The sequence below is a fragment of the Trachypithecus francoisi genome, unplaced genomic scaffold (genome assembly GCF_009764315.1).
Source record: "Trachypithecus francoisi isolate TF-2019V2 unplaced genomic scaffold, Tfra_2.0 Lachesis_group3, whole genome shotgun sequence".
NCBI lineage: Eukaryota > Metazoa > Chordata > Mammalia > Primates > Cercopithecidae > Trachypithecus > Trachypithecus francoisi.
This window is the reverse complement of record NW_022681468.1, coordinates 40,441,700-40,467,892: the sequence shown is the minus strand read 5'-3', so window position 1 is coordinate 40,467,892 and position 26,193 is coordinate 40,441,700. Positions and strand designations below refer to the sequence as shown.

General features: G+C 47.5%; 1 protein-coding gene and 1 long non-coding RNA gene across 2 annotated transcripts in view; one reads left to right on the top strand and one right to left on the bottom strand.

Moving 5' to 3' along the window:
- Nucleotides 1–6,724: 6,724 nt before the first annotated feature.
- On the bottom strand, nucleotides 6,725–8,131 carry LOC117069473. Its single transcript, XR_004431560.1, has 3 exons — nucleotides 7,986–8,131; nucleotides 7,737–7,892; nucleotides 6,725–7,498 (listed from the first exon to the last, which is right to left on the bottom strand). It is a non-coding gene; the product is annotated as an uncharacterized LOC117069473 (long non-coding RNA).
- A 135-nt stretch (nucleotides 8,132–8,266) lies between these two features.
- The window catches only part of PLEKHG3 (pleckstrin homology and RhoGEF domain containing G3), a 73,869-nt gene continuing 55,942 nt past the window's right edge, over nucleotides 8,267–26,193 (top strand). The window contains exon 1 of the mRNA XM_033187741.1: nucleotides 8,267–8,401. The gene's annotated coding sequence lies outside the window, so the exon portion shown is untranslated. The remainder of the gene's footprint in view (nucleotides 8,402–26,193) is intronic.

Genomic DNA, 26,193 nt, shown 5'->3' with positions numbered 1-26,193 from the left:
CTCCATCATAATACTGTTGTGTATGCAGTCCGTTACCAAAATGTTGCTATTTGACCCGTGACTGTACTTAAAGAGAGTCATCCAAAATTATTACTGTACTCAAACTTTATGACCTACTCACATTTCCATGCCTAAATTGTCAATAAATTATTTCAAAGACCACCAGAGCCCCTGTATGTAGTTTCTCTGCCCATAAATGGTAAAAACTTTCAGAAATACACTAAATTAAAAGTACTTCATTTTAGTTTATCAGAGTGTGTGTTTTTAATACCGCGGGGCCTGGATTCCATGTTTTCAGAGTATCTTTGCTCTTGTTCTGTGACCTTGTCCATACCCTCAGCAGACCCAGCAATTCCATAAGACCCAGCAATTCCACTCCTGGGTATATATCCAGGAGAACTGAAAGCACGTGTTCACTCAAAAGCATGCACACGAATATTCATCTCAGCATTGCTCATAATAGCCCCAACATGGAAACAACCCAAAGTGTCCATCAACTCATGAATGGATAAATCCAATGTTGTATATCCATACAACAGAATATTATTTGACAATAAAAAGGAATGAAGTGCTGACACATACTACAGCGTGGATGAACCTTGAAGACATTAGGTGAGATAAGCCAGACACTATAGGTCACTTATCGACCAGGTGCGGTGGCTCAGGCCTGGAATCCCAGCACTTTGAGAGGCCGAAGCAGGTGGACCACCTGAGGTCAGGAGTTCGAGACCAGCCTGGCCAACATGGTGAAACCTCATCTCTACTCAAAATACAAAAATTAGTCAGGTATGGTGGCAGGTGCCTGTAATCCCAGCTACTCAGGAGGCTGAGGCAGGAGAATCACTTGAACCCTGGAGGCAGAGATTGCAGTAAGCCGAGATTGTGCCAGTGCACTGCAGCCTGGGCGACAGAGCCAGACTCCGTCTCAAAAAAATAAAATAAAATAAAATAAAATAAAAGTCACTTACCACATGATTCCATTTACATGAAATACTCACAATAGGCAAACCCATAAAGACAGAACATAGATTGATGGTTTACCAGAGACTAAGGGGAGGAGGTAATAGGGAGTAACTATAGTAGGTATGGAGTTTCATTTTGTGATAATGGATATGCTTTGATATTGGAGAGTGGGGATGTTTGCACAAGACAGTGAATATATTAAAACACATAGGCCAGGTGCAGTGGTTCATGCCTGTAATCCCAGAACTTTGGGAGACCAAGGCAGGATGATCGCTTGAGCCCAGGTGTTGGAGACTAGCCTAAGTAACAAAAAGTACCAGTCTGTACAAAAAATTAAAAAAAAAAAATTAGCCAGGGGTGGTGGCATGCATCTATAGTCCCAGCTACTCAGGAGGCTGAAGTGGGAGAATCACCTGAGCCTGGGAAGTTGAGGCTACAGTGAGCCATGATCGCATCACTATGCTACAGCCTGGAAGACAGACTGAATCCTGTCCAAACACACACACACACACACACACCACACACACACACACACACACACACACACACACGCACACACGGAGAAAACATGAAATTGTAAACTTTAAAATGGTGACTTTTATGATATGTATATTATACCTCAATTTTTAAAACACTGCCTTAAAAATATATTTATCGAGTGAGTGATTCATCCCTGAAAAAGATATAAACTCAGGGAGCTCTGGATCAACTCTATAATTCTTCCTGGATGTTCCTGCTGGTTACCGTTCATGAAAAAAGATTGCATCTAAAGGTTGCAATGTTGGCACCCCGTGTGAGAAAAGGGTGTAGCTGTGATTTATCTGTGACTGGGTGTTGGTTGCCAGCACTCTGGCTGGATTGTGTCCATCATCTATGTTTATTAACTTCAAGAGAGGAAGTCTGTGTTAGTTCATTTGTGTTGGTATAAAGGAATACCTGGGACTGGGTTATTTATAAAGAAAAGAGGTAGCCGGACACAGTGGCTCACACTTGTAATCCCAGCACTTTGGGAGGCCAAGGCAGGCAGATCACAAGGTCAGGAGTTCGAGACCAGCCTGGTCAATATGGTGAAACCTGTTTCTACTAAAAAATACAAAAATTAGCTGGGCGTGGTGGCAGGTGCCTGTAGTCCCAGCTACTCGGGAGGCTGAGGCAGAAGAATTGCTTGAACTGGGGAGGTGGAAGCTGCAGAGAGCCGAAATTGCACCACTGCACTCCAGCCTGGCGACACAGCGAGACTCTGTCTCAAAATAAAAAAAAAAAAAAAAAAGAAAAGAGGTTTCCTTTGGCTCACGGTTTTGCAGTCTGCACAGGAAGCATGATGCTGGCATCTGCTTCTAGGGAGGGCCTCAAAAAGCTTACAGTCATGGATGAAAGGCAAAGGGGGAGCAGGCCTGTCACATGGTGAGAGGGGGAGCAAGGTGCCAGGGAGGTGCCACACTCTCTTAATCACATATTCTACAAACTCATAGAGTGAGGACTCATTGCCACGGGGAGGCAGCAAGCCGTTCATAAGGGATCTGCCCCTGTGACCCAAACACCTCCCACTAGGCCCCATCTTCATCACTGGGATCACATTTCAATATAAAATTTGGAGGAGCCAAATATCCAAACCATATCCAAGCCAGAGAGGGAAATTGTGAACCTTTCATGACAGGCTCACAGAAAAGTTCTGTATTTCAAGGCTAAGTACATCATCTTAATTATATGGTGATGGGGCAGATGGTGAATGCTTGGGTTAGAATTTTGATTTATTTTATCATAGGCTTTGGAAGTTTACATAAGAGGTGAAAGAAAACTTGTGGGTGTTCTTGGGACATGGTGTAGAACAGTCAAAAATCCCTCCCCCGAGAAAAGTGCTGTCTGTGGTTCACACCCTGCTGAGATGGGTGTAGAGCTGGGGCCAGACACTCTTCTTGTGGATATACTCAGGGGCCCTGTCAGTTCGGTTGGACCAGCAGCATTTTCAGGGTTTGTCCTTGCAATGCGTCTCTTTCATGGGTGAATGAGAAGGTGAGGACTGATATTTACCTCTTATGGAGAAGTAAAGAGATTCTGATAAAAACCTGTTTGGACTAGGGAGCAACAACTTCTGCAGGAGAGACAGTTACAATCCAGGGCTGCCCTGATTCTTCACTCCCATCCACAGGTCTGCACCAGGGCCTCTCAGAGGACAAGACTGACCCACAGTTACTTCCATTTTTTTGAGGTTTCTAGTATATTAAAATATGAAGAAATGCCAACCACCCCCCCAAAAGATGGTGAGAGTTGTGGGTTTTGTTGTTGTTGTTGTTGTTGCTTGTTTGTTTGTTTGAGACAGTCTCACTCTGTCACCCAGGCTGGAGTGCAGTGGCGTGATCATGGTTCACTGAAGCCTCAACCTCCTGGGCTCAAGCAATCCTCCCACCTCAGCCTCCCAAGTAGCTGGAACCACAAGTGCATGCCACTGTGGTGTATTTTAAATGTTTACATTTGATAAATTAATACTTTCATCACAGAAAAAGATAGTAAAGGTAATGTGTTTTTTGCATGATAATTCCAGAGTACATTTTAAATCTTTTACAGTGCTCTACAGGCAGTGAGGGAACATGAGTTTAGAGTTCTATCCTAAACATTGCTTCTTGCAGTCCTGTCATCTGGAGTTAATGTCAAAAGCCAGAATGTGGGGCCCTTTGTCAATTGTGAGACGAGAGCCCATGCCCCTCTATACCTTACTCTCACCCCTAAATAGGCCTACAGGCTCCCCTACATCTAACAGCTGCTGCTATTCTCTTGGGTTGGAGTGAGATGGTGAAGAATCAAAAGCTGTGTTTTAGTGCTGAAGCCAGTTCTTACTACAGCTTTTCTCTGCAGTTAATAAACAATTTGCTCTGAATATCTTAGCAGTCTTTCTGAACAATCCAATATGTTTGTTTGCTGCTGCCCAGCAATGTCTGCATGTTTTTTATGGATTTTATTTTGTTTTTAAATTTTCTTCAAAAGCAGTAGCTTATTAAAAGAGCAAAGGCAGCGATTATTGACTCTCCAAATGCAGTCAATCCGAGTGTCAAGCAGGTCCTTGTTTCAGCCCTCATGGGTCTTGCTTGTTGACCTTGCTCCTGCAAGGAGTGTCTATGAGCCTGCCTTGGCCCTGGTCCTAGGCCCCTCTCTTTTCCTGTAACCTCAAACCCAGAGGGCCATGACCCTTGGATGATGTGGTAGTGGCACCATGAGCCTAGGACCCACTAAAGGACTCATTTTGAGAAATTTGGCAAAATAAGTTTGGCTGTATTAGGACATCTTTAAACAAGAGTGAGGGGACATGTGGCATCCTGGATGACTGCCGAGGTCAAACTGGAGTTCTCTGGAGTGATTTGGGTGCTAAATCCTTGGGTGCGGTCCCGACTGTGAACTGTTTCTTTATTTTCCGATTGTAACAGTCTCTGAAGGTAAAACTAGCATCAGCAGTATTAATCGTAATAACAGTAGGAAATATTTCAGAATACCTATTATGTACCAAGTATTAGTCTAGTCTCATTTAATCTTCACCGTGACTCAGTGAGATACAAACTATTCTATTATACATACATATTTTTAGAGATGAGGTCTCACTATGTTGCCCAAGCTAGAATGCAGTGGCAATTCACAGGCATGATTGTAGTGCACTACAGCCTCGAACTCCTAGGCTCGAGTCATCTTCCTCCCTCAGCCTCTTGCCAAGTCGCGGAGAACCCAGGTGCATGCCACCACACCCAGCTTTGGGTACTCTTCTTATGTGCATTCCACAGATGAACAGACCAAGTTTAACATGGATAACTTGCCTCAAATCACGCAGCTATTGAGTAACAGAGCTAGGATTTAAAGCCTGGTTCATCTGACTCCAGAGTTCAGGAAGTCTTGTTTGGAGGTTTCTCGAAATAAGAAGACTTACTTGGGTTTCTGGAGAACTTTATTTTTCCAAATCAACTTTATTTTCCCCAGACCCTTTTTGTGAACAGAGTTTACTTTATACTCCATGCATCAGTGAAAAGAAGGCTCCTACAGTGTGGCGTGAATGCCAGTGACGGGAACACCCAAAGCTCTGGACCTCAGGATCAGGGAGACCACAGCCTGCTCCCGGGATTGTCATGAGCCATTTGGCAGGCAGTGGATCTGCACAGTCAAGGAGACCAGACTCCTAAGCAGGTCACCTAAGTAAGGTTTCCCTGTAGCCTCTCCACAGGGCCTGGGGACTTCAGAATCTTGGCACAGGAGGAAGCGTGATGAGTATTCACCCTCTGATGTTGTAGACAAGGAAACTGAGGTTCAAGGAGATTAAGTAAAGTGCACCCTGTCTGCAGGTCCAACAAGGGTCTCCTGGCTCTCACACCATTTAGAAATGAGCCATTTTCTCAATAACAAAGGCAAGGCCCTGAGAGATAGTGTAATTGAACAAGCTTCTTTGGAACAGGGATGTGGACTGGACTCCCTTAGGGTCCACCAAATGCCTTAGTAACAGTGGCTTGTGGATGGAAGGTGTTATTCAAGCCCTAGCTGGATGAATAAATCATATGCACCTGTTTCTCAAAGTTGCCCTAGTGAAAGAATCATTTGGGGCACGTGTTAAAGATGAAAGTTCTAGTCTGAATACTAGACTAGAATGAGTCTATTCAGGACCCTGATAGAACAGTGTGTGTGTGTGTGTGTGTGTGTGTGTGTGTGTGTGTGTATTTGCAAGCTGTATATATATACACACACACTATATATATATCTCTCTATATATCTATCCAGTATATATCCAGGCAGGACCCTGATACACTGTTCTGACTCTTGATCCAGATAATCCCTAACCCATTATCACCTCCCTTTCATGAACTGAAAGTAGTTTCTTTTTAGGTTTAGCTCTATTGCAGGGTTAGATCTGTTGAATTTCTGAGCACTCATTTTAACCATGACCTTCCTTGCCTCCTCTAGGGGGCAGAAATGAGCCACTTGTTCATTCTTTGGGGCTGAGCTTTGAGACTTTCTCAGACTTTCATAAGAAAACAAATACCGGAGGAGATCAGAAAGAAAGTAGATCTTATACATGCTTTTCTTACTAGTTTGAAATGCAATTGCAAACTAGACTCCTCTAAGAGACAAAATACTGTTAGGCACTCTCGCATTGAATTCAAGCTGACCCAAGTTCAAATCCAGAATCAAACAAGGGTTTGAAGAATGCCTCCCATCTGTATGATCCTAGCAGGCTATTTAAATTAATGAAGCCTTAGTTTCCTGTTCTATAAAATTCTAATACAGTCAGCTTCCCATATCCACAGTTTCTGCATCTGTGGATTCAATCAACCACAGATAGAAAATATTGAAAAAACCCAACAATAAAAACAACAATACAACAAAAATAATACAGATAAAAACAATATAGTATAACAACGGCATTTACATTGTATTAATATTTGACATTATAAGTTATCTAGAGATGATTTAAGTATAGGGAAGATTGGCCAGGCACAGTGTCTCATATCTGTAATAACAGTACTTTGGGAGGCTAAGGCAGGAGGATCACTTGAGGCCCCAGGAGTTTGAGACCAGCCTCATAAACATTAGCGAGACCCTGTCTCTATGAAAACTTAAAAAAAAATTAGCCTGGTGCTGTGGTGCACCTGTAGTCTCAGCTACTCAGGAGGCTGAGGCAGGAGGATTGCTTTAGCACAGGAGTTTGAGGCTGCAGTGAGCTATGATCATGACACTGCTCTCCAGCCTGAGTGAAGCAGTAAGACTCTGTTACAAACAAACAAACAACAAACAAACAAACAAGTATATGGAAGGATGTGCCTAGGTTATATGCAAATACTACACCATTTTATTTCAGAAATCCAAGTATCTGTGGATTTTGGTATCCAAGGGGGTCCTGGAGCCAATCCAGAAAGATACTGAGTGATGACTGTAAATAATACCATCTTAACAGGATGGTTATGAATCTTATATTGCAACTGCTAAAAGAAAAAGTCAGCTGTTATTATTGCCTCAACTATTACTGCTGCTCCCTATAAAGGCATGTGATTATTAACTCTGTTAGGAAGGTAGACTCCACTTTTTTAAATAGTTGGCTAAAGCTCTCTAAAGAGACATTCAGTCCATGCTTTTCTGGGTTCTGTACTAGGATGACATTTCACATCCTGGGAGCCGACAATGTGAATAACACAGAGGCTACATTAGACAGAAGGAAGCGTGTTGGTTTCCTTAATAAAATCGAACTTATATTTCCTGAGATTGGCTCTGGCTGGCAGGAGACTCTCCACATGGGAAAAGTGGTTCGATCTCTTGGTTGTGTTTTGCCCTGCAAGACTCACCTTTCCCTAGAGATTTCTCCCTTGTCTCACTGGTACCACCAAGGGGTAAGGAAAGCCACACCTCACTCCACCTCACCCTTGGGGGGACTTCCCCTTCACTACCGACATCAGGGAATTTGGCTTTGATTTGATTGAGGGTGGCAGTGAGTTTCTTTACCCAGAGACTTGGGGATTATCTTCTTTTTAGCTTCACCTGGAATAGCTTGCGATGTTGGGATCCTTGTTTCCTAAATTGAGATAGTAAGAGTGATGAGGATAGCAGTGGTTTCCATTTGTTGAGCCCGTCTTCTGCTCACCGGCTTGCTCTCATCCTATCTGTACTACAGCCCAGTGAGTTTGTCCCCATGATGACTGTCATTGTAAAGATGGGGAAACGGAAGCACGAGGAGGTTAGGTCACTTGCTCAAGGCCTCAGGGGTAGTCAGTGAAAGAATTTAGGACTAGAACCCAGCAGTCTGAACTCACTTGGCTCTGAATGGAGGTGGATAACCACAGACACCGCCTTCCCACCCCTCGAGACACAGGGAGAGCTTCAGTTCCCTGGGTGTGACCCTTTGCTCAGCCTCATGGTGGGTGAAGAAGGTGTGCACAGCTCCTTGAGGGCAGTCAGCTTGCAAATGTCTGGCATAGGTGAGAAGAGAGACACATTTAAGGTCCTCCCACATCAGACAGAGCCCTGCCCCTAAGCACAGGTGCCACTCCCTCTTGTCTTACCTTTTCACCTCCTTATTTCTTTACCACTGTGAGGACAACACTCCACAGGGCATGTGAAGACACAAACACAGCCCCCTCCCTGGGGCCTCAGAATTTGTCACCATCACTGGGAGTTGAGGAAATTGCAGTGTTGAGGTTTCTTGCTTCTTCCTCACTGAGAGAGAAAAACCCCAACTGTCAACAAACCTCAAACCCATCGATCAAATGATGCCTGCGGGCGGGAGCTAGGCAGCAGGGTGTATCTGTGGCGAATGAGATCACGAGAGGGCCTGGGCACAGAGAACAAGGTGGCAGAAGACAGAGGATGAGAAGAGAGGAGGAAGATTGTGCAGAAGGGGAGGAGTGCTCGGAAGGGAGGGAGGCCCTTAGGCACGGATTCCCTGGGGAAGCAGGCTGCCAGGGCAGAGGGCCAACAGGTGAGGAGGAGAGGAGGGGGCTATAAGTGGGAAGGGATCTGAAGAAAGAGTTTCTGTGTCCTAAGGAGGGGAGGGTGGAAAAGAGAGAAATAACCCAAAGAAAGCAAGCATTGCAGAGAACCAATAAGATTAGAATGTCAACAATCCAGACCCAAGACCCCGGGGACTGTTGTCACACAAAGGTCTGGTGGTGGGGCTGGGGCAGCTGGGAAGGTTGCTGCTGGTTCCAGTTTTGTCCATATAAAGCAATTCGCAGAGAAGGCTGAGTGGAGGAGAAGGAAGCTGAGGTAGTCAAGGAAATACGTTTAAAAGTTTAGCACAAGCTGCGGGGCACGGTGGCTCACACCTGTAATCCCAGCACTTTGGGAGGCCGAGATAGGCAGATCACGAGGTCAGGAGATCGAGACCATCCTGGCTAACACAGTGAAACCCTGTTCCCACTAAAAATACAAAAAATTAGCCGGGTGTGGTGGCAGGCACCTGTAGTCCTAGCTACTCAGGAGGCTGAGGCAGGAGAATGGTATGAACCCGGGAGGTGGAGCTTGCAGTGAGCCGAGATTGCACCACTGCACTCCAGCCTGGGCGACAGAGTGAGACTCTGTCTCCAAAAAAAAAAAAAAAAAAAAGTTTAGCACAAGCTGGGTGCGGTGGCTCACACCTGCAATCCTAGCATTTTGAGAGGCTGATGTGGGTGGATTTCTTGAGCCTAGGAGTTCAAGACCAGCCTGGGCAACATGACAAAACTCTGCCTCTATAAAAATACAGAATGTTAACTGGGTGTGGCGGTGCACGCCTGTGGTCCCAGCTACTCGGGAGGCTGAGATGGGAGGATCACATGAACCTGGGAAGTCAAGGTTGCAGTGAGCTGAAATTGTGCCACTGCACTCCAGCCTGGGCAACAGGAGTGAGACCTTGTCTCAAAAAAAAAAAAAAAAAAAAAAGCTACATTTTACATGATTTTATTCCAATAAAATTCTGGAAAAGGCCAAATTACTAAGATGGACATCAGATCGGTGAGGGGGTAAAGGGAGCATGATTAACTACACAAGGGTATGAAGAACCTTTTCAGGGTGATGGAACTGTCCTTATCTTAACTGAGGTGATAGTTACACAACTGTACACATTTGCCAAAACTCATTTCAGACAGAGTTTTGCTCTTGTTGCCCAAGCTGGCGTGCAATGTTGCCATCTCAACTCACCGCAACCTCCGCCTCTCAGGTTTAAGCGATTCTCCTGCCTCAGCCCCCTGAGTGGCTGGAATTACAGGCATGTGCCACCACGCCCAGCTAATTTTGTGTTTTTAGTAGAGACAGGGTTTCTCCATGTTGGTCAGGCTAGTCTTGAACTCCTGATCTCAGGTGATCCACCCACCTCGGCCTCCCAAAATGCTGGGATTACAGGCATGAGTCACCATGCCCAGCTTGAAAGTTACATTTTAAGGGTGAATTTTACTGTATGTAAATTATATTTCATAAACCTGACTTAAACATAAAGATTCCGCCAGGCGTGGTGGCTCACAACTGTAATCCTAGTACTTTGGAAGGCTGAAGTGGGTAGATCACAAGGTCAAGAGATCGAGACCATCCTGGCCAACATGGTGAAACCCTGTCTCTACTAAAAATACAAAAATTAGCTGGGCGTGGTGGCACGCACCTGTAATCCCAGCTACTTGGGAGGCTGAGGCAGGAGAATCGCTTGAACCTGGGAGGTGGAGGTTGCAGTGAGCCAAGATTACGCCACTGCACTCCAACCTGGTGACAGAGCAAGACTCCATCTCAAGCACAATAAAAATAAAAGAAATAAAAATTCGACAGGTGTCAGAATTACATACTATAACTCAGCTATGTAAAAAAAGAGAAGTGCCCCCTTATTCTCTAGAACTGAGATAAACTTCACAATTCTCATTCCCATTAATATTAGGTGGGAGAACTTACACTTGACAATTAAGGAAAACCAGGCTCTTCCACTGTAAATTAGTTTTATTAAGTTAGTTCAGCCTTGCTTGGATAAAATTTCAGCCAAATCCCTGCCTGGACTGTCACCTCCTCTCTGGGTGTGTCCCCTTCCTGCCTCTCCTGCTCCCAGCCCCACCCTGTGGATAACTCTGGGTGCGGGGGCCTGTGCTGCTCTCTTTACATCTGCTGATGTCCATAGTCAGGGTCTGGCTAGGGGGACCTGGTGGTTAACCTGGCTTGTGGGTCCTGTGCCAGCTCTGCTGGTCCTGTAGATACAAACCGGAGCCCCTCCCATGTCCCCAGTGCTTTCCATTTACCTCCTGGCTTCAGCCTGAGGCAGGTCCACAGGCTCTCAGCTCGAAATCGCCTGTGCATTCCCTAGGGCCTCCTAGGGACTTCTGGGTTTCTCCTGGCTGCACTCAAGCCAAGGGGAATTGAGGTGGGGCAGTGTGAAAGGGGTGGAACACCTAAGGTCCCTCTTTCAGATTCAACACACCATGAAGTTGTCTCTACTTTGCTGGAGCCACTCCAAGTAGACATAAGGACATGCTGGAAGTGGACTGACTGCTCTAGGGCTCCAATCAAAAAGTGGGCATGGGGCCAGGTGTGGTGGCTCAAGCCTATAATCCCAGCACTTTGGGAGGCTGAGGTGGGTGGATCACTTGAGGCCAGGAGTTTGAGACCATCCTGGCCAACATGGTGAAACCCTGTCTCTACTAAAAATAAAAAGTAGCTGGGGCATGATGGCACACACTTGTAATCCCAGCTATTGAGGAGGCTGAGGCAGAATTGCTTGAACCTGGGAGGCGGAGGGTGCAGTGAGCCATGATCATACCACTGCAGTTCAGCCGGGATGACAGAGTGAGACTCTATCTCAAAAAAAAAAAAAAAAGTGGGGCACACGTTTTGTTTGTTTGTTTGTTTTGTTATTGTTGTTTGTTTGTTTGTTTGTTTTTTGGGAGGGACAGGGTCTCACTCTATTACCCAGTCTGGAGTGCAGTGGCACAATCATGGCTCACCGCAGCCTCAACTTCCTGGGCTCAACCAATCCTCCAGGCTCAGCCTCCCAAGTAGCTGAGACTTCAGGTATGAGCCACTACACCCAGCTACTTTTTTATTTCTAGTAGAGATGAGGTCTCACTATGTTGCCCAGACTAGTCTTGAACTCCTAGGCTTAAGTAATCCTCCTACCTTGGCCTCCCAAAGTGCTGGGATTACAGGCCTGAGCCACCACATCTAGTAACATATGTCATTTTTGTCTCTGACATGCTCTTGACCTCTGTGGAGTTTTCCTACCTGCCACCAACAAGGTTTGACAAGGGTGAGAGAGCACTGGCAGCTGATCTCCATTCCCATCACTCCCTTCAAGCTCCAGAGGGTTCACACTTCCTCTTTCTGTTTTTCAGAGACTTCCCTTCCATCATATTTTCCTTCTTCCCTGGCCTGTGGATTTTTCTAGATGGTGTCTACCTTTCTCCTTCCCTAGGACCACAAGCCCTGTGGTGCAATGAGAACATATGGCTTACTGATAATGAAAATGGTTTTGAAAGTGGTTCAAAACAATATCTCCATTACTGTAAGGTTTTCAGAATAAGATAGTCATATTTTTGTTTTGCCTTTTTTTTTCCTTGAGACAGGGTCTCGCTCTGTCGCCCAGGCTGGAATGCAATGGTGCAATCATGGCTCACTTAGCCTCAACCGCCTGGGCTCAGCTAATCCTCCCACCTCAGCCTCCTGAGTAGCTGGGACTACAGGCATGTGCCACCATGCCAGGCTAATTTTTCTATTTTTTTGTAGAGATGGGGTTTCACCATGTTGCCCAGGCTGGTGTCCAACCCCTGGGCTCAAACAATCCTCCCACCTCGGACTCGTGAAGTGCTGGGATTACAGGTGTGATCCACCACACCTAGCCAAGGTAATCGTTTCTAAATGCCCTTTAAAATAATACAAGTTTTCTGAACTAGAGGAATTTCATCCATTCAGACATACAACACACACTTGATTATCTTTTCCTCCAAGCCTGTTCTTCCTTCTGGTTTCTAATCCACCCAGGCACCACTGTCAGAAATTGGGACCCCTTGTTTTATTTGACTTCTGCCCCCACTCTGTCACTGTACATTCTTCCTCTTTAAATGAGAACAATTTTTATCTCTGCCTTCTCTCCCATGCCCGGTGCTGTTGCCTTAGTGGAGGCCCTCAGTCTTTCTGGCTTTTGGAATGATTTTCTGATTGACCCCAGAAGTTGCCACTGCTCATCCTTCTTGCCACTGGTGTGGTTTCCAAACCTGTCAGACTGCCGATCCTCTGCTTAAAATCCTCTGTAGGTCCCTGTGCTGGTGTTATGTGGCCCCTGCCTATCTCTGAAGACTCAACTCCTTCTCCTTTACATGCAGCCTCTGCCCCAGCCACACCACATGACTTGCAGGGGCCTGGTGTGCTGTGCTGGTCCACAGCTCTGTGCCTTTGTGCATGCTGTTCCTCCTGCTCCAATGTCCCTCATCATCTTATCATTTGACATTCAGCACAAAGATCTCCTTCTCCCTGGGGCCTTTCTGATCTCTCCCAGCAAGAATGCTGTGCTTTGGGTCAGCATGGTCCCAGCTTGCCTCCATTAGGATGCTTGTCACGCGGAATTGTGTCACAGTGCTAGGCTGTGAGCTCCTTAGAGCCAGCAATAGGCACTAGTAACCTCAGTTTCCCCAGCATTTAGCACAATGCCTGACTCAAGCCAGCCCAGTGAATGAATAATGACAAGCACTAGCCCTGGAACTAGTCAAGATCTTGAAGGTCACTGGGTTCCAATTTTCCAGAGAGTCTCAGAGAAGTTAAGTGACTCACTCAACCTCACACAGCTAATTGGTGACAAAACTAGACCTGGGCTGGGCACGGTGGCTCACGCCTGTAACCCCAGCACTTTGGGAGGTCAAGGTGGGTAGATCACCAGAGTTCAGGAGTTTGAGACCAGCCTGGCCAACATGGTGAAACCCCATCTCTACTAAAAATACAAGAATTAGCCAGGCGTGGTGGCGGGTGCCTGTAGTCCCAGCTACTTGGGAGGCTGAGGCAGGAAAATCGCTTGAACCCTGGAAGTGGAGGTCGTAGTGGGCTGAGATTGCACCAGTGCTCTCCAGCCTGGGCAACAGAATGAGACTCTGTTTCAAAACAAACAAGCCAGGCACGGTGGCTCATGCCTGTAATCCCAGCACTTTGGGAGGCTGAGGTGGGTGGACCACCTGAGGTTGTAAGTTCGCGATCAGCTTGACCAACATGGAGAAACCCCGTCTCTACTAAAAATACAAAATTAGCCAGGCATGGTGGCGCATGCCTGTAATCCCAGCTACTCGGGAGACTGAGGCAGGAGAATCACTTGAACCCGGGAGGCGGAGTTCGTGGTGAGCCAAGATGGCGCCATTGCATGATCTGGAGCCTGAGCAATAAGAGCAAAACTCCGTCTCAAAAAAAACCAAAACAAACAAACATACAAACACACATACACATACACACAAACACACACACACACACAAACTAGACCTGGTGCTTTGACTCGAAGTGCAGAGCTCTTTCTACCACTCTGACCTCTAGACACAAGAGAGGGATGAGGTAGGGAGGGGGAGTGGTGGGGACCCAGGCTGTGGGCAGGGGACGATGAGAAGAGACCAGAGGCAGAAACCTAACTCGGAGCTGACTGAACTTATTCTCAAGCTGGAAAATGGGTCAACTCCACAAAGGATTCTTTTTGTCAAATCCTGTTCCTCTCACCTGAGCCATTGGGATGATATGCTCTATGTCAACAGGAGCAGCTGACACCTGAAGTTACGGTAACAATGGCGTGGAATCCATTTCAATAAAAGCCTCGCTTCTTTTCACTGCCGATTTGTTTGAGGCCCAGACAATTCATCTAGCCTGATTGCACGAGCATTCTCACAGAGATTTCATTGCTTTGTTTCCTTTTCTTTTTTCTTTTCTTCTCTTTCTCTCTCTTTTTTTTTTTGGATAGAGTCCCACTCTGTCACCCAGACTGGAATGCAGTGATGCGATCTAGGCTGATCACAACCTCAACCTCCCAGGTTCAAGCAATTCTCCCGCCTCAGCCTCCTGAGCAGCCAGGACTACAGGCACACGCCACCATGCCTAGCTAATTTTTATATTTTTAGTAGAGATGGGGTTTCGCTATGTTGGCCAGGCTGGTCTTGAACTCCTGACCTCAGGGGATCTACCCACCTTGGCCTCTAAAAGTGTTGGGATTACAGGCGTGAGCCGCCACACCCGGCCGCTTTGTTTCTTTAAAAACAAAATTTGTATGTTGTGACTTTAAAAGTAGCTGTGCTAAATAAATCCTCATCTGATTCCCTCCTGGAGACTCAGTGTGGGGTGGCTGAAAGAGCACTGGGGTCACATGGACCCAGGGCTGAATCTTGGCTCTGCAACTGGCTAACGGCACTTACGACTAGGGAGAGCAAGTCATTTAACTGCGCGGGCCTGAGCTTTGCTTCTATAAGAATGGAGGTTGTGATACTCTTCCCGGCGGTGGTTCTGGGAATGAAGATGGGCCCTAGAGAAGCAGCCAGCAGAGTGGGGAAAGCCTGGTTCTGGAGCCAGAGCACCTGGGCACCTGGATTTGAATTCTTGTTCCACTCCTTGCCAGATGTGTGACCTCAGACAGGTTACAAACCCTCTCTGTGTGGTAGCTTCCTTCACTTGTGTGTGTGGTACTTGGACAATGCCTGGCACATAGTCAATATCACCTTAGTGTAAGCTGGAGAAAACACGGAACATGGTGCCAGGCTCTAAACACACACGAGTTCCTTTTTTCTTCCCCTCCCAGAGGAGCCCAATGCTGTGCCTCCCTCTGGTGGATACACAGGATCTTAGCCTAGGCTCTTCAGCCTAACCCTGTAGCAATTTATGATACATCTGAAGAAACCAAGTCCTCCCTTTTCTCTGTACAGCCAATGACAAGTAAACTCTTGCTTGTCACTGGAGTCACCACGTTTTCACCCTCTCTGGCTCCTTAAATGGAGCCATAGCCCTAGCAGGCCTGTGCTTATACCTCTAGCCCTCATGCTTATATCCCAGGAATCATGAGTGAAAGCCTAGCCCAGGCACAGGGCAGTGTGATCTCCTGCCCAGCTTGACTCACAGTGCTTTGTTCAGCTCTGTGGCCTGGGCCCTGGCTCCCGAAGCCTCCCTGGGGCCTGTTTGGACCTGTTCTTTCTCAGGTTCATTCGTCCCAGCTCACTAGCTAGACTCAACTCTGCATGCCAGCCCTGGTCACTTTCCCCATTCTGACACACCCCGTGCTCTCAGGGGCCCCAGCCCCCAGCCCCCAGCCCTGGAACTGGTAGAGGGAGGCAGCCTGAGACAGCGGCCAGGGGCCAGACTCTGAATCTAGAAAAGGAGCCAGAGTCTTGTGATGCTGAAAACCAAGACAGCAAAGATCTGTGGGTCCTGCTTCTGTTTCTTGGAGAAACCCCTCTGGCTATAGCAGTTCCAGGCCCAGAATTTGAATGCCAGAAATAAATGAGACATTAGAACTCGTCTGGGCTGGCTCTTCCCTTATCTGAAGCAAAAGGCCACATTGTAGCATCCCAGGCAGGGTGTCCTCCAGGCCCTGAGTGAAGCACCCTGCAATACAGAACTCACTGCCTTTCCACCCCGCCCACACCATGGCTTTACCCGTCTAGAAATTCGGCTTCTGGAACGCTGACCCAGTGCTCCTAGCTGAGGCAGGAGGATTACTTGAGCCCAGGAGTTTGAGATCAGCATGGGCAACCCAGTGAAATCCTGTCTCTCTCTTGTTTTTTTTTGAGACAGGGTCTCACTCTGTCACCTGGGCTAGGGTGCAGTGGCCCAATCACTGCTCACTGCAACCTCCCCTTCCTGGGCTCAAGTGGTCCTACTGCCTCAGTGCTTTTGAGCAGCTGGGACCACAGGCATGCACCACTATGCCCAGCTAATTTTTGTATTATTTAGTAGAGATGGGGTTTCATCATGTTGCCCAGGCTGATCTTGAAGTCCTGGGCTCAAGTGATCTGCCTGCCTTGGCCTCCCAACATGCTGGAATTACAGGTGTGAGCCTCCGTGCCTGGCCAGGAACTGGATTTTTTTATTTAAAAATTTGTAATTGAGTAACATGTAAATTTAAATTGCCACATGCGTAAAGTACTATCTTGAGTAGAAAAAAAGCCAGCACAGTGGCTCATCCCCTTAATCCCAGCATTTTGTGAGAGTGAGGCAGGAGGATCACTTCAGCTCAGGAGTTTGAGACAAGCCAGGGCAGCATAGTGAGACCCTGCATCCACCAAAAAATAGGAGAAATTAGTCGGGCATGGTGGCATGCGCCTGTAGTCCCAGCTATTCAGGAGGCTGAGGTGGGAGGATCGCTTAAGCTGGGGAAGTCGAGGCTGCAGTGGGCCGTGATCTCGCCTGGACTCCAGCCTGGATGACAGAGTGAGACTCTCAAAATAAATAAATAAATAAAAATAAAGAATAAATTACTAAATGTGGCTAGTGGCTGCCATATTAGACACCACAGGTCTGGAAGGCAGGCGAGGCTCAAATGGACACGCCCTGTTGGCTCTGCTGACTTCATCCCAAGAGGAAGAGGGCGGCTCGGGGAGGATCAGAGTGGGGCTCCCAGGGCCTAAGGAAGATACTAGAGAGGGAAATGAGCTGGTCTCAGAAGGACATCGCCATATAAGGCTTTGTTCCTGGCGGGAGGAGCCCTCCAGATGTCTGAGGAGAGAGAAGCTGAGGGCCAGGGGCAGGGGGAGGGGGAATGATTTAAGGGCACCCCCAAACAAGTCCTTCTGAGATTTTTTTTTTTTGATACGGCATCTCGCTCTGTTGCCCAGGCTGGAGTGCAATGGCACGACCTCCTGAGATTTTTACAGGGACCCGTTTCACATAAGAGGTCTGCTTTGGTAGTTCAGGCCTGCAAGGACTGTGGGTCTTGGCAGAGAGAGGAGGCCCTGTTATTTTTTCTTCTGAGGCCATGTGAACGGGGCAGGCCTTGTGCATAGTTTCCATGGCATAATCTGACTATAAAGCCCTGTGTGTCTGTGGGGGAGGGACAAGGAGAGGCCCTCAGCCCAGCCTCAGTCAGAGCTGGGCATGGGCCCAGGAGGCACATTCCCTCCCAATTCCTGCAAGGTCCCGAGCTGTGGGCAGGGCAGGGCTAGTCGGAGCTCTGGAAGCTCATTTGGTTGCTGACTGGGGTGAGGGTGTTGGCTCTTCTAGATGCCTGGACATGCGATAAAGGAAAGGTAATCTCCCAAGAACTGGGCCAGGCTGAGGCTCAGGCAGAGCACAGGATGTGAATTCACTGGGAGGCACAGCAAAGGCAGGTGAACGAAGGCCTTCTTGTCTGTATCTGGCTACTGCCTCCTACCTGCAAAACAGAAGCTACCGCCAGGCTGGCTGGCGCCCAGCCCTGAGGAGGAAACTGAACAGGATCATTCGCCTAGAGTGATTGTCAGCAGGTTCACCAAACCCCTTTCTCTGCTGGAGAAAGGATGCCTCTCAAGAAAGGAGGCCACTGTGCTAGCCTCCCCAAAGCTGCGGCTTCTTGGACAGAAGTCAGGGATGAAGAGCACGGGCTAGTATTTATTAGGCAACTACTAGGTACCAGGCTCTGTGCTAAACATTTTGCTTTTCTAATTTATTTGGAACAATATGGATTGATAATCACTATGACAGCGAATATTTCTTGAATGCCTACCAGGGATCAGACATCAATTCCTTCAATCCTCCCAAACCTCCGTATCTATGGGTTGAGAGAAACAAAGCAGAATTGCAGAATTCTGCTGTAAATCACCCAGCCAGTGAATGCCCCAGTGGGGATTTGAACTACACACCCTCTCCTCATAACCACTGATTTTCCTGACAAATCCTGGCTGTAGATTCTGTGACGCTCTATTCCAGGGTCTTTGAAAAGGTTCCACCACTCCGAATTACCCAGTTTGTCTCAAAGCCCCCACCTCGGCCTGCTTCCTGTTTCTGCCCTGGCTCCTTGGGGCCTCTAAGGCTGGAGTCTCAAAGGGGCTGTGTCCCTGGAGGGTGGCTGTCCCTTCGACTGCTCTGGGTTTGTTGTGACGTACTGTTCGGCAGCCCCAGGCTGCAGAGGTTGCCCAAGACAATCATGCTTTTCTGAGAGGCAGGCTGTGCTGCGAGTCTCAGGCCGCAGCCGCACACACAATGCCCTCTGTCTCCGCTGGGGCAGAAAGGCGCATTATTGCAGGTCGGGTGACTCTGGCTCCACTGGCCGTGATGTTTGTGGTCTGCACATCTCCCATGAGGCACCTCCCCACGATGGCGGGCATGGCTAGGGGCTGGGCAGGGAGGGGGCATAGGGGCACTCAGGGCCTGGGTGTCCCTTCCCCTGGAGGTTCCTGCCTCACTTCCCCTATCAGACCTGTCCCTCACCCTCCATCCCCACCTGTAGGTCCTTCCGCTGGGTCCCAGGTCTCCCTCTCATGAGACTTTTGAATGCTAGAATTTATTTATTTATTTACTTGTGACAGGGTCTCACTCTATCGCCCAGGTTGGAGGGCAGTGGCATGATCTCAGCTCACTGCAACCACTGTCTCCTGGGTTCAAGCGATTCTTGTGCCTCAGCCTCCCCAGTAGCTGGAACTACAGGCATGTGCCACCACACTCTGCTAATTTTTGTATTTTTAGTAGAGACGGGTTTCACCATGTTGGCCAGGCTGGTCTCAAACTCCTGATCTCAAGTGATCTGCCTGCGTCGGCTTCCCAAAGTGCTTGGATTACAGGCATGAGCCACCGCGCCCAGCCTAGAATTTAAATTCCTCTGGGAAAGCACACAGCACCATGCCTGGCACAGTGTGCCCTCCACAACATGGCTTTTTCTTCTGTTTTCCTCTTCTGGTTTCTCATGTTTGGACTTTGTGCAGGTTGGAGATAACTGTGTCATCAGGAATTTTGACAGAGCCCCTGAAAACAGCTGTGTTCTTAATAACAATAACAGCCACAGTTTACTAAGCCCTTAGCATGTGGCTGGCAGTGGGCCAAACCCATGGAATCCTCACAACAGGCCTGGGAGGGCGATGCTCTTCCCAGTCCCACTTTAAGAAACAGAGGCTCGGCTGGGCACGGTGGCTCAAGCCTGTAATCTCAGCACTTAGGGAGGCCGAGGCGGGCAGATCACGAGGTCAGGAGATTGAGACCATCCTGGCTAACACGGTGAAACCCCATTTCTACTAAAAAATACAAAAAACTAGCTGGGCGAGGTGGCGGGCGCCTGTAGTCCCAGCTACTCCGGAGGCTGAGGCAGGAGAATGGCGTAAACCCGGGAGGCGGAGCTTGCAGTGAGCTGAGATCTGGCCGTTGCACTGCAGCCTGGGCGGCAGAGCGAGACTCCGTCTCAAAAAAAAAAAAAAAAAAGAAAGAAACAGAGGCTCCTGGAACTTGAGTGACTTACCCAGGGTGGCGACACTGGGTGGTGGAGCTGGATTCAGACTCAGTTCCACGTTCTTGACTGGCGTGCTATCATGCCTGCGTTACTTTCTCAGGGACGTCCTAACAAGGCACCAACACTGGATGGCTTAGAACATTTACTGTCCCATAGTACGGGAGGCTTGAAGTCTGAGATCAAGGTGTTGGCAGGGTTAGTTCCTTCTGAGGGAGAATCTGACCCAGGCTGCGGGGTGCACATTCACACATGTTTTATTTCACATAGCCACACACATACATGTTTACACACAGTCATACACATGTGCTCACACAACCACACATCCATGCTCTGCCCCAGTTTTGGGCGCTTGCTGCCCATCTTTGCTGCTCCGTGGCTTGCAGATGCATCACCCCATATCTGCCCTTATCTTCATAAGGTGTCCTCCCCTTATTTGTGTCTGTAAGTCTAAATGTCCCCCTAAAATTAGGACATCAATCGTACTGGATCAGGGCCCAACCTAACAATCCCATTTTAACTTGATCATCGGCAAAGACTGTGTTTTCAAATAAAGTCACACTCACAGGTACTGGGAGTTAGGACTTCAGTATCTTTTGGGGGTTATAATTCAACCCACAACAGGGCCCTTCCCTGCTTTGTACCTTTGTGGCTTGGGCTTTCTTAGGAGCATTAAGAGGAAGTGGTGCGGCTGGGCGCAGTGGCTAACGCTTGCAATCCCAGCACTTTGGGAGGCTGAGGAGGGTGGATCATGAGGTCAGGAGTTCGAGACCAGCCTGGCCAACATGGTGAAACCCGGTCTCCACTAAAAATACAAAAATTAGCCGGGGGTGGTGGCGGGCACCTGTAATCCCAGCTACTCAGGAGGTGGAGGCAGGAGAATTGCTTGAACCCGGGAGGCAGAGGTTGCAGTGAGCTGAGATGGAGCCACCGCACTCCAGCCTGGGCGAAAGAGCAAGACTCTGTCTCAGAGAGAAAAAAAAAAGAAGAAGTGGTGCTACCCTCAGCTCCAAGGGCAAGATAGGCCCCTTTCCAGGACCCCTTACACTTGTTCACACAGTACACACACACACTCACGTGCACTCACACACAGAGGTTCAGCAGCCTGGCAAGGACATCAATGCTCAGGAGAGACACCAAACTGCCACATTAACGTCTGCATTCCATGGAGACAGTGGAACATCTGGCCATCGTGAGGCATGGAGGGTGCCAGGTGCTGCAGCAGGATGAAGAGGAAACTGCCAGCAGTGTAGACACTCACCTTCCCAGCACAGCAGTTTGCACAAGACCACACCAAACCCACCGTTAAAATATTCTCCATGTCCCCTCCAATCCCCATACCTTTCCTGGATGCCTGTCCACTCCACCATCCCTTCCCTAGGCCTGGGCCCTCCCAGCTTTCTGAGGTGGGAGAGGCTGGGGGCTGTGTCTCTGTAGCTCTAGCGTTTGCTCAGGAATGGAGCATGCAGCGAAGAGGGAAGCAGCTTGCCAGTGAGATGCAGACACGTCCAACTCCACCTCCAGCTGCACCGAGTCAGCTTCCATGGTTAATGACTGCTCCTGCTGGAGCTCACTGGACCAGCCCCTACTCTCTGATGTGGATGGGGCCAGGAAAAGCCTCCTCCGGGGGTAGCAATGCCATTCCTGGGCTCTGGCCCTGGTGGGTACTGGCCCTGAGGACTTCAGACCCAGGCATGGTGGTGCTCTTCCAGCGACCAGCACCTTAGGCCTTCTCTCCAAGCTCCAGGCCTAGCTGCACCCCAGCCTCCTCTCCTCCCCTTGCTCCTGCTCCCATGGCTTTTTGTCTCCTCAGGGAGACACCTCTATGATTGGTTTCTTCCAGGCCAGGCCTCCCAGGCCTCAGGGGCACATGTGCACATGCTTTATTTCACATGGTCTCACACATACATGTTCACACACATTCATACACATGTGCCTTACACAACCACACATACATGTTCATACACACCCACACACACTTTTCACAGTCATACACACAGTGTTGACACACTCACACGTGTGCTTTACATAGTCACTCATTCACACACATGCTCTATAGTCTGACACATGCATATTCACACACATGTGCATTACACAGTCACACAAAGTCACATGTTCACACACCTCACACAGGCCTGCATTATCACACATGTGCACACATGCACTTAGGTACTTACCTTATTTCTCTAAGTCTGCTTTCTTAGTTGGAACATGAGGATAATTTATCTTCCCATAGCCATTTCACAGAGTTGCTAAACTGAAAAAGAGATTTGAACGATATCGACTGGCATAAATGAGGCATTTGTTATTATTTATTTCAAAGTTCAATTTTATTTACATTTAAAAATACGGCTGAGTGTGGTGGCTCACGCCTGCAATCCCAGCAGTTTGGGTGGCTGAGGTGGGTGGATCACCTGAGGTCAGGAGTTTGAGACCAGCCTGGCCAACATGGTGAAAGCCCATCTCTACTAAAAATACAATCAGCTAGGCATGGTGGTGCGCGCCTGTATCGCAGCTACACGGGGGCTGAGACAGGAAAATCGCTTGAACTCGGGAGGCAGAGGTTGCAGTGAGCCGAGATCAGACCATTGCACTCCAGCTTGGGTGACAGAGTAAGACTCCATCTCAAAAACATAAAAAATCAATCAGTCAATCAATCACACAGTCACATGATTCAAAATTCAAAAGGTAGGGTCAGGCGTGGTGGCATGTGCCTGTAGTTCCAGCTACTCAGGAGGCTGAGGTGGGAGGATTGCTTGAGCCCAGGAGTTTGAGGCTACAGTGAGCTATGACAGCAACACTGCACTCCAGCCTGGGTGGCAGAGCAAGACACCGTCTCAAAAAAAAAAAAAAAAAGGTAGAAAAGTGAAGTTTCCCTACTACGTGTCTCCAAATCATGTGGTTTTCTTCCCCACAATTAGTGTTACCAACTTCTTCTATTTCTATCAGGAGAGAATTTTACATGTAGAAATAACTACATATGTATGTACTCTTCTTCCTTTTTTTGTTTTTTCACAAATGTACACAACATACTGTGTGTGCCTTACTTTTCTCACTTAACAGTACATCTTGGCTGGGCATGGTGGCTCATGCCTGTAATCCCAGCACTTTGGGATGCTGAGGCAGGCGGATCACTTGAGGCAAGGAGTTCGAGACCAGCCTGGTCAACATGGTGAAACTCCGTCTCTACTAAAAAATACAAAAATTAACTGGGCATGGTGGTATGTGCCTGTAATCCCAGCTACTCAGGTGGCTGAGGCATGAGAATCGCTTTAACCCAGAAGGTGGAAGTTGCAGTGGGCTGAGATCATGCCACTGCACTCCAGCCTGGGCAACAGAGCAAGACTCCATCTCAAAACACACACACACACACACACACACACACACACAACAGTACCTCTTGGAGAATGTTCTGTATCAACACATAAAGGGCTTCTGCATTGTTTTATGGCCACAGTGAATTACATTATATGGAATTACCATCATTTATTTAACCCAGTTCTCAATAAATGGGACATTTAGGTTGTTTCCAACATTTTACTATTTCAAAGAAAGCTGGAGTGAAAACTCCTGGATAGACATCCTTTCTCACAGATGTGAGTGTATCTACTAATACTGTAAATATATAAAATGGACACCAAAAGCTGCTTTTCTTGGTGTCTGAGTCTCTCTTCCTCCTTAATAGGCACTCACTTGTACAACCCCGGACTGCAAGAAGTCTGGTGGGCGTTACTAGGTTGATGCCAAAGTAACTGTGGTTTTTGGCCTTAAAAAAAAAAAAAAAAAAAGGACAAAAACCACAATTACTTTTGCACGAAACTAATAATACACTGGAGGCCCTGGCTTGTCCTAGTTCCCTAAACCAACCCAAAAGGCCCTTGCTTTGGCTGAAGAGACAATCCTTTCCTTTGATTCTCAGCACTTCAGTTGGATTTAGTCTATATGTGTTGAGCTAATGCTGCTTGCATGTGGAAGGACAGAGGTGAGTAAGTTACAGACCTGCTGAGGAGAAGGACATTTGCAAACCAAAAAGCATACCAATTCTGCATGTGCCTAGTGCTTCATTCAGTCATCTGCAGTCTTCCAGGCACCGTGCTAGGCATAAAGATGTAGTGGAGACAAGACAGGGCAGGTTCTGCCCTCATGGAGCCTGAAGTCGTATATATGGTAGAGACAGGCACAGAGCAGACAATTCACAGATGATATGAGCTATGATGAAAAAGCAGGAGAAAAAAGAACATTTCTCAGCTTAGGTCAACCCCAGTATTTGGAGGCAGAAGATGGCACCCCTCAGCCCTCTTTTCCGAAGCTCCTTCAGGTTTTCCCTAGAGCCTATGGCTCTTTCCCTAGGGTCTTTTGCCCTGGTTTTCTTTTGACCTCCTGACATCCTTTTTCTCGATTGCTCTGGGCAGGTGGAAGCCTGCAGGGCTGTGTTGGGGAGGCGGCTGCTGCCAGCCCGGCACTTCTGGAGCTGCAGCGGCATCTCAGCCTTTAACAGTGCTGCCAACATCAGCCTCCACACACCTTAGTCAGCAGTGAGAATGGGAGCTGGAAGCGAGGAAAGCTTCAGCTGCTACCCACTGCCCTTCCCAGTGGGGGCTCGCTGGCGACTGGGAAGTCAGGGAAGAGCTGTCTTCCCCTTCTGGCCATGCAGCAGCTCCACCTACTTGGCGTCCCATGCTTATAGAAGCTGGCTCACCCTTCCTGACATACAGGAAGGCAGCAATCTGATAAAATGGGTTGCACCAAGGTGTCAGCTGCTTAATGTGTGGCCCTCCCAGGAAGATTTGTGGAGGGCTTTGCTTAAATGCAAAGGAGTGAATTACTGATTACAGAGGCAAGTCAGGCAGGTGGGAAGACTATTTGGGTGGATCACAGGAGACCTTCCCATATTGGCAACGATTGACTTCATTTAGGATGATATTCTCCATACTCTGTGCCCTGATATTATTGTTGTTTTAACTGCGAAAAATTTGTAGAAATTAAACATTTGCATAAATGTGGGAGATTCTGAGCCCTCGTATTCATCAAACACCTTTATAACCAGGTATTCCCCACAGTGATCAAAGGTCGTCTCCCTTATGACAGTGGACCCGTAGAGAGGGAAGTGCGGTGCTGTCACACTGAGTGAGCAATATTGACAAAGTCATAATCATGTAAACATAGTGTATAGGTTTTCAACCTTTAGAATCAATCTATGGTAAAATAAGAAAGATTGAATTAAATGTTATCAACCACAATGATATAAATATAGAAGTAAAACTAACAGAAGTTGGCGATAGGAGGGGACATCTTGGTAGAAAGACAGGTAAGAGTTCAAGTTAACTTACTTTACAAGAGGAGACTGTTGAAATTTGACCCAACTGGAAATCAAGTGAGCTTTAAGTACATTGTTAAATGTTACAAAGATAACCAATAGAATAACTGAAAATTGTAAATTATTAAAAACAAGAGGATTAAAAAGAAAGGTAGAGGTTGGGTGACTGATCTAAAACCTCATTTTAGGCTAGGCACAGTGGCTCATGCCTGTAATCCCAACACTTTGGAGGCTGAGGTGGGTGGATTGCTTTAAGGCCAGGAGTTTGAGAACAGCCTGGGCAATATAGTGAGACCTTGTCTCTACAAAAAAAATTTTTTTTTAATTAACTGAGTGTGGTGGTGTATACCTGTAGTCTCAGCTAAACTTGAGAGGCCAAGGTGGGAGGATCACTTGAGCCCCAGGAGGTAGAGGTTACAATGAGCAGAAATAGCACCACTGTACTCTAGCCTGGGTGATGGAGTGAGAACCTATCTAACAAAAAATTAAATTAAAAAAAGAACACCCTCATTTTTCTTAGGCAGGAGTTGTAGATATCTGAAGTTTACAGATAAAACTTTAGTCACAAATTACTTGGTGTTAGGGTAATGACCATCTAAAAGTAGAAAAATGTAAAACTCTCTGGAGAGAAGGCCCTGAGTAGGGCAGATAATTATGGCTTTTTTCTATTCTTATAATATCATGTTTAAATTATGGGCAGGTTTTATATTCACAAAACTTGCAGGCCGGGCATGGTGGCTTACGCCTGTAATCCCAGCACTTTGGGAGGTTGAGGCCGGCGGATCACGAGGTCAGGAGTTTGAGACCAGCCTGGCCAACATGGTGTAACCCCGTCTCTACTAAAAATACAAAAAATTAGCTTGACATAGTGGCGGGTGCCTGTAATCCCAGCTACTCGGGAGGCTCAGGCAGGAGAATTGCTTGAACCCGGGAGAAGGAGGATGCAGTGAGCCAAGACTGCGCCACTGTACTCCAGCCTGGGCGACAGAGCAAGGCTCTGTCTCAAAAAAAAAAAAAAAAAAAAAAAAAAAAGAAAAGAAAAAAGCAACAAAGCAAAACAAACAAACAAACAAACAAAACCAACTTGCAA